Source organism: Aegilops tauschii, chromosome 3, assembly GCF_002575655.3.
Source record: "Aegilops tauschii subsp. strangulata cultivar AL8/78 chromosome 3, Aet v6.0, whole genome shotgun sequence".
Lineage (NCBI taxonomy): Eukaryota > Viridiplantae > Streptophyta > Magnoliopsida > Poales > Poaceae > Aegilops > Aegilops tauschii.
Window position 1 is genome coordinate 275,821,529 of NC_053037.3, and position 8,882 is coordinate 275,830,410.

At 42.9% G+C, this 8,882-nt stretch overlaps 1 long non-coding RNA gene across 2 annotated transcripts; it reads right to left on the minus strand.

Annotated features, from left to right (window-relative positions):
• Nucleotides 1-837: 837 nt before the first annotated feature.
• Nucleotides 838-3,991, minus strand: LOC109766950 (uncharacterized). Of its 2 annotated transcripts, XR_002233754.4 has the most exons (4): nt 3,465-3,874; nt 2,908-2,971; nt 1,958-2,053; nt 838-1,247 (listed from the first exon to the last, which is right to left on the minus strand). It is a non-coding gene; the product is annotated as an uncharacterized lncRNA (long non-coding RNA). The 2 variants fall into 2 exon arrangements; XR_002233751.4 differs by lacking the exons at nt 838-1,247; nt 1,958-2,053 and having other exon boundaries at nt 2,659-2,971; nt 3,465-3,991.
• Nucleotides 3,992-8,882: the final 4,891 nt, after the last annotated feature.

The window sequence follows — 8,882 nt, forward strand, 5'->3', positions numbered from 1 at the left end:
CTTCAATCTACTCTCTTCTACATGCTGCAAGATGGAGGCTGCCAGAAGCGTAGTCTTCGACGGGATTAGCTATCCCCCTCTTATTCTGGCATTCTGCAGTTCAGCCCACTGATATGCCCCTTTACACATATACCCATGCATATGTAGTGTAGCTCCTTGCTTGCGAGTACTTTGGATGAGTACTCACAGTTGCTTCTCTCCCTCTTTTCCCCTTTCTTTCTACCTGGTTGTCGCAACCAGATGCTGGAGTCCAGGAGCCAGACGCCACCGTCGACGACGACTCCTACGGCACTGGAGGAGCCTACTACTACGTGCAGCCCGCTAATGACGACCAGGAGTAGTTAGGAGAATCCCAGGCAGGAGGCATGCGCCTCGTTCGATCTGTATCCCAGTTTGTGCTAGCCTTCTTAAGGGAAACTTGTTTAATTTATGTCTGTACTCAGATATTGTTGCTTTCGCTGACTCGTCTGTGATCGAGCACTTGTATTCAAGCCCTCGAGGCCCCTGGCTTGTATTATGATGCTTGTATGACTTATTTATGTTTTAGAGTTGTGTTGTGATATCTTCCCGTGAGTCCCTGATCTTGATCGTACACATTTGCGTGCATGATTAGTGTACGGTCAAATCGGGGGCGTCACATGCAATTAAGGCAGGATCGGAAGGCGTCAGAGAGTGTTGCACTGGACAAAGTTCCTCCGTATGCTTTCTCCGTGCGTAAATCAGCCAATGCGGTGACAACGTGTCTCGACACCGGCCAAACCTTCTGAGTTGCCTCTCCTAAATCATCAAGGTTCGTAAATATTAATTACTTGATTCACTTACTCATGATAAAATCTATGAGATATTATCAATTGACAAACAATTTTCGAATGCTTTTGTAGCCAAAAGACCATGGCGTATAAGAATCGGAGTGCCTTAACCGATGAGCATATGAGCTTCGATGGATCAAAAAAAATTATATATTTACATGCAGATTGTTCCGTTGTTTTGAACAAGAACTAATATATTGTAACTATTTGACAGGGCCAAACAATGCATGTTACTGTGAGAATTAAAACTCATGATACTATAAATGTGGAGTTTGATACACAATTATTGATCAAATAAGAATGAGAAACCTGTTTATGCATTATCATATTAAAATTGTGGAAGCCAGAAAGTATCACCTGTCGACCAATGAAATACAGAGGTAAGGATCATCGGAAAATTTTCCTGATTAGTAATTCCAGTTTGCTTCCAAGGACACACTACAAGAACATGCAGGGAAAGATAAACAATGCTCAGGTATACTTATACCTTATAGTTCTAAATAAGACTCAACTAATTAATCTTTCTCGCTATGAAGTATCTAATCGCCAATTATACAGATGTCATTACTCACCCAAATGAAGCATGTGGAATCAAGATTAACAGAGTAAGTGCATAATGCATAACCACATACTTTAATTGGACTTCCATCATTGCATTATCATTAAATTTTCCAGCTTAAACTTTTCATGAGTGATAAAATCAGAATTACGCTATAGGGAAATTCTACTTTATATTTTCAATGAGGATGTAATCGACATCGAAACTATCCTTATTGTGACATCAACAACCGTGCAGAAGTTTTAATAGTACGTCCAATAAAGTCACAACATCTTCTGTCATTTACAAACAAATAACAGATTTCCATGATTAAAGAGGATTGTGCCTAAAGTCAACCACTGCCGCAAATGTATACATATCTAGATACACCCGCAACTCAGGAACCTCTTGAAAGGTATGGAACACTATCTTGTATTATTTATCAACTAATGAATCATGACTCATGTTTATTAACCAATGTAAAATAATAATTATACTTGACTAACTCCATATATGCAGACACTCACCAGAAGAAACTTCACCAAAAATGATCGAGATAGATAGAAGTACACAAGGTACACTAGAAGAACAAGTGTCTTACAGAACTTACTGGAATGACGCATGGAAACTAAGCAAATCAGGCAGTCATAAAACTTCTTCTAAGATATGACATCACCACTTTTCAAGAAAAACAAGACTCTAAGACCTGCAGGGACAGTGAGCTATATCAGTTATAAGCTTATAATGGAGCCATATTCGACTTATTAATGTATGTCAACTTCTTCAGATTGATATTTTTGATTTTGTGGGTAATTTATTTAAATTTTGCATTCATGGCAATAGCTACAATAGATCTGTTGCAAGAAAATATTTGATGTTGGTATATGTCATGTGATGATTGTTTTCTGCAGCAATAACAATGCTATGGTAGGCATAGTATTCGACTCCAAATTAGTGGATGTACAACTACTACAAGCTGCAGTTCCTTTAACGAGGGGTGGCAAAAAGTTGCTTAATACATTTGTCTTGAACTTGATGAACTCATTGGATGGAAAATCTGAAGAAGTGCAGAAGATTATACGATAATTATGCTGAAAACAAGAGAAACTATTTGTATTAACTGATATAGAGTAAGAATACTTGACAATCCATTAATATAAGGAGGACTTATTAGGTAACAACGGTTTATTTATTTATTTTCGAACGCGGAGGTGAAAGGCCTCAGTCGATAAATTAAGCAGAAGAGAATTACCCAGTTAATTAGCGGAAAACTGGGCGAATACCATGATAACAACGGTATAACATTACCACTATCAGAAGCATGCCATATTGTAATTATTTAAATACATTCAGACATGCACTTTTGTGAGTTTTATATTCTTGGTAAAATCAATTACATGAACCAACATTTCAGTTAGTACATGTAAGCTGTCCTGCTTTGTCTTAATACACATACAAGTAATATAACTTGCTAATATATGGTAACAAGAAATAAAAATACATGTGAACAATCAGCCACTATGGAGGAACTAGGAATGATTTAAAGCCGTAGCACATTACATAGGTGGAAGCTGACAGCACCAGCAATGAGGAAGCCCATAGCTCGCCTCAACCTGCAGACTCTCTGTAAATGCAAAGAGACCAATCACAAATGTATATTACTACTTTTTAAAACTGCTTTCATGTGTATATATGGTAATAAGAGCGAACAAGACTTATAATATTGGCTTTACGTAGTAGATGGATATAATGAGTATAGTTTTGCTGTATGAAGGTCCATATAATCATTATGGAGGAGTTGAAGAGATAATAATCAAAATTTAGGTAGAATGTCAACATAAAAAAGATCATGCTCAGTTCCCTAACAAACATAAGGCGCATCAATGGATGTCAAATAACTATAATCTTTATCCTATAACTAATAATCCTTACATGAACCCAGAATGTACGAGGTTATCTCCTAAATTAAAATTCAACAGAACAGCAGAGTATATCATCTGTATCTCTTAAGTAATCTAAAGATAATATATGTAAAAATAACTTACAAGTACATATATACTGCCAGGCAAGAGGAGACTACAGAGAATATCAGGAGAGTATAGGAAGAGATTCATTACCGGCCCATACTGCTCCACCTCAACGACGACAGAGAAGATGGTCATCCAACCTGACAACAAATCTCTCATTCCTGGCACGATGAGTAGGAGAGTAGAGCTAACAACAAGCTATCTCTCAGATTCTCCCGTGGCCTGCCTCACCAGATCAGAATCTGCAAGATGCGACCTAGCCGGTAGGCGGCTCAAGATCCGCGGCTTGAAAGCCCGTCCCCTCCTTGCTCAGAGCTGGCCTCCGAGAGCATCTTCTTCAAAGCTTCGGTGCTGGGCATGCCACTCGATTTGGTATACAACCAAGCTTCCAAGACTACCACGATAGAGCAAGGAAAGGGAGGATCTACTTTCTCGTTTAGAACAGAGGATGTAGAGACGTGAAGCAGTTAACCAATTAGCCTTTTCTTTTGATGGGAACCAATTAGCCTTTGTTCCCAATGAAGTAGACCAACTAGCCCATTGTGACTTGTGAGAGTGACTCAAGAAAAATATTAAAATAATTTGTAAAAAAAACTTACAACAATACTAGGTCGTGGGTCTATTAGTAGAAAATTTGATATCGTTCTGATAGAGCATATAATGGACCGAGGGGCAAGAAATAAATGTTTTTTAATATTAACATTTTTAAATAAATTAATGTTAACATATTTATATAATTTGGTCGCGCATCCGGTGCCATGACAAGTGTACGTGAAAAAGATGTTTTAGAAATTCCTAACAAACATTAATTCATAGTTACATTTTATTTTTGACACTAAATTGTAGGAGCGGTCGTGATGCTATGATAATACATATATCTAATTTTTAGTGCATGGTATTTGAATCCAGACGATGGGCAAGATATTTTGGACACCCAGTGATGTGATTTTAAGTTCCCTCGGTTCAATTTACTTTCTCATCAATAATTACATTGTTTATGTAGTATATAGTAGAATATCTAAAAGGACTTATATTTAGAAACGGAGGGAGTATATATGTAGAACATTTTGGTTGGGCTAAAGAATATAATCCATATCACAAAAAATAAGTACATGTTTTTTATTATGTTTGAGGAGCTTTGTACTTCCGGTGAACCTTGATAATACATCTGGATCATTTTCGTAAAAAAACAGCAACAACATGCACACAGTTTGCGATGAATGTAATTAAAAGACAATATTATGGTATGTCAAGATAATATGTATAGGAATTGCATTACCTTACTGTCAGGACCCCGACTCCAAGTCACATCGATCTAGCCGGTAACACCTCATATCACTTTGCGGCCTCACGCACGGTATTCCCACGGGTGTCGCCTTACCATTGTCCGGGACCGTTTGCGCATCTTGGCTCACGTATATGATAGTGTCGCTAGCATCCATATGACAGAGAACCCGGGCCGACATGACTAGTCGTGAACCCAAAGTGGCGCTAACTTATAGGGACAGGCATACATGAATCAACATCGAGCATGTCGGTCAGCAGCGTGCGAATCCGGGCTGTAGCACTGGGCTAACAGGACTCCGGTGAACCGGGCTGTACCAGGCTAGGCAGGACTCCGGATGTCACCGCGTGACATTTCCCCGAAGGGACAGACACCGGAACGAAGTGAATCACATGACGGCCAGTCAAGTGTTCCGGAGCAGTAGTGCTGGGCTAGCAGGACTCCGGTGAACCGGGCTGTAGCAGACTACTATGGCTCATGGAAGCACAAGACTACATTTCCCCATAAGAGAGGCTACCAAGGATAAACAACTAGGTTGTCGGATCCCACACATACCAAGCATTTCAATCATACACACAATATGCTCGATATGTGTAAATACAACATGGCATCACAACATAACTCTACGACTCAAGTATTTATTCATTAGGCTCCGAGGAGCCAAGTATTACAATCATGGTCTCATGACTCAACATACAGAGCATACAAGCATCGAGAGGAAGCATAAACATGTCTGAGTACAGACAACTACAAATGAAAAAGGCTGAGAAGCCTGACTATCTACAAGACCCTCCCAAGGGTACAAGATCGTAGCTGAGGTAACAAGCTAAACGTCGAAGCCCAGACGGAACTACTAGCGAGACTGACATCTCTCGGCAAAACATAAAATAGGCAAACGTGAGTACAAATGTACCCCGCAAGACTTACATCAGAACTAGCTACATATGCATCAGTATCAACAAAGGGGGTGGTGGAGTTTGACTGCAGCAAGCCAGCTTTGACTCAGTGGCTATCCTAAACTATGACTGCAAGTAACTCTTTTGAGGTGGCGCAGACGAGTCCACATATTCACCATATCAATACACCACTATGGATCTGCTCCCGTCTCCCTACGAGAAGGCCATCCATAGCACTCACGCTTATCTTGCGAGTTTTAGAGTATCCACTTTCACTTGTCTATGAACTGTACAGGTAACCCAGAAGTCCTTTACCGCGGACACGGCTATTCGAATAGATCATTTGTAACCCTACAGGGGTGTACTACTTCACACATGTTTCCACCACTTAGCGTCTGCACACGACATGTGCTCGGCTGACTTCAAGCAAAAGCCGATGTGGGTGTAGACCACGAACTGACTAACCACACAAGTCTCTAGTCCAGGTTTATCGCCTATTCGGGTTCCATCCGCGGGGAGATCCGGCCGAGGTTTCGCTCACAGCCCCAAACGATGTGTGCAGGGTTCCCGAGACACCAAACGGGCGCCCGGTACACCGTGCTACGGTGTATCTACCGCATCATAGCCCACCCCTAGGGTCAGCGCTACGCACGGCTTCCAACACATATCCTACAAACACCAGAAACTAGTCGCAACTCCTGGACAAAGGACAGGGGCGGTTAATAAGTCGAGCGGGGTCATATTTCAGGGCCCAACGTGTGGTAGTAGCTGTTCATGGATCACAAACACATAACTCAGTTCCTGAGGACGGTTTCAATGAGACAACCCACCATGTACTCCTACATGGCCTCTCACCGATACCTTTACCAAATCGTGTTCACACACTTAGCTCTCAATAGTAGGACATGTTCACACACCTCCAATTCATCCCCGATGAATCAGACCTGACTCAACTCTAAGCAGTAGCAGGCATGACAAACAAGCATGAATGAGTAGGCACATCAGGGCTCAAACAACTCCTACTCATGCTAGTGGGTTTCATCTATTTACTGTGGCAATGACAGGTCATGCAAAGGAATGGGGTTCAACTACCGCAGCATGTAACAGTTGAATCGTTGTTGTCCTAATGCAGTAAAAGAGAGCAGAGGCGAGAGAGTAGGATTGTACCGGAATGAACAAGGGGTTTTTGCTTGCCTGGCACTTCTGAAGATAATATAGTTCTTCATCGGTGTCATCGAACTCATCGTCGGAACCACGTCTACTGAGAGGGGACAAATACCGGCAAACAAAGAAGAACACAATCAATGCAATGCAATAATTATGATGCATGATAATGACATGGCAATACGATGTGATTTGAGCTAATGCAGCTAGCAACAGAAGGGTTTGAGTTGATTTGAACCAAAGGTTCAAATTCAAATTCAAACTATGAATTTCCAAAGTGCATTTACATGTTTTGATCTATACAGCAAGGTTAAGTTGCTTTATCATGCATGAAAATGGTACAGATGGAAAGATTGGATTTATCTGATCATTTTTCATATATAATTTAATTCATTTGGAGTTACGGTTGATTTTCTATGATTTTTAGAAGTTTTGGACATTTTCTGAAAGAAATAAATCATTTAAGATTTATTTAAATTCCAGAAAAGGATTACTGCGTCAGCCTAACGTCATGATGATGTCAGCAAGTCAACAAGGCTGGTCCGGGTCAAACCTGACCAGTGGGGCCCACTAGTCAGTGCCAAAACTAACTAACAGAGTTAGTTAGTGTTAGGTTAAGCACTAATCTAGGTTAATTAGCACTAAACTAAACCTAACTAATAATTAACAAGGGCGGCCCACACGTCAGTGGGTCAGGGGGAAAGTCAAACCCCGGTCAAGCGGGGTCAAACCCGCCGGACCCGGTCCACGGCTCGTCGCCGGCGACGAGAGAGACGGCGGAGGGCTTCGGAAATCGCCCACAGGCGATGGTTTTGGGCGTGGGGAGGCTCTACGAAGAGCTGCTGCTCGCGCACAGCTGATGGAGCAGACGACGGGAGCTGGGGTGGCCGGAGACGACCGCGGCGAGGTCATCCACGGCGGCCGAAGTTCGGGCGGGGTTGGGTTCGGCGCTACGGCGTGCAGAAGGATGAACCGAAGCGACCGCGAGGCTCTACGTGTGGCTGCGAAGCGTTTGGACACACTGGCGCGAGCAAATGGTCGCCGGAGCTACGTCGGCGACGAGCTCCTGCGGCGGAGCATCTCGGCTCCGAAGGAGAAGGCGGCCAGAGGACAAAACGAGCTCGGGGAGAAGGGGGAAAAGATGGCGGAGCTCACAGCGGGTGCAGCGGTGGCCTCAACGAGCTCGGGGAGGCAACAGAGCGAGTGCACGGTCGCCGGCAATCTCGGCGGACCGAGGTTGTAGGAGACGGTGATGGCGGCATTCCATAGCTTCCGGCGTCGCTTGGCTCAGTGCAGAAAACGGGGACGTCAAGGCGGAGCTCTCGGGCACGTCTAGCTGCTGATAGTCTTCGTGCTTTCACTTCATTGCTTACTTGACTATGGCTTGTCTAGTGTAGTCTACCTTCCGCTACATATCAATAGGTTCAATTCTACTGTTTGTCTTCAAAGACCTCGTGTTTTGAAGACTTTCATAAAAATCGCCTATTCACCCCCCTCTAGTCGATAACTAGCACTTTCAATTGGTATGAGAGCAAGGTGCTCACATGTTCTGTGTGATTCGGTTTAACCACCTGGAGTTATAGCTATGTCGACTGCAGGGATAATTGAGGTCTCCACTACGTGCCCAGTCTTTGATGTCACTGATTACCCCCTACTGGAAGAATAAGATGCGCATGCATCTTGAAGCCATTGACGTCGACATTTGGTATGTCTTCAAGAATGGCGTCCCCAAGGTCGGTGAAGGTGTCACAGCTGCTGATGTCAAGAGGTTCATTCAACTGGATTCGACTGCCAAGAACATCATATGTGGTCATCTGTCCAAAGGACAGTACGGCCGTGAGAGTGCACTGGAAACTGCGAAGCTAGTCTAGGACTGGCTCTCCAAGGTCAACGAAGGCGTCTCAACTCAGAGATATTCAAGGATTGATGTTCTTCACAACCTCTTCAACCGCTTCAAGAGAAATGACAATGAGAATGTCCAGCTCACGTTTGATCACCTCACTGATATCACAAATGAGCTTCGCGCACTTGGCGCCGCTGAGATCACCAAGCACGAAATCGTCAAGAAGCTACTGAGATCACTTGACAGCTCATTCGACACCCTGGCCCTGATGATTCAAGAACATCCTGACTTCAAAGATCTCGATCCGTCTAATATACTTG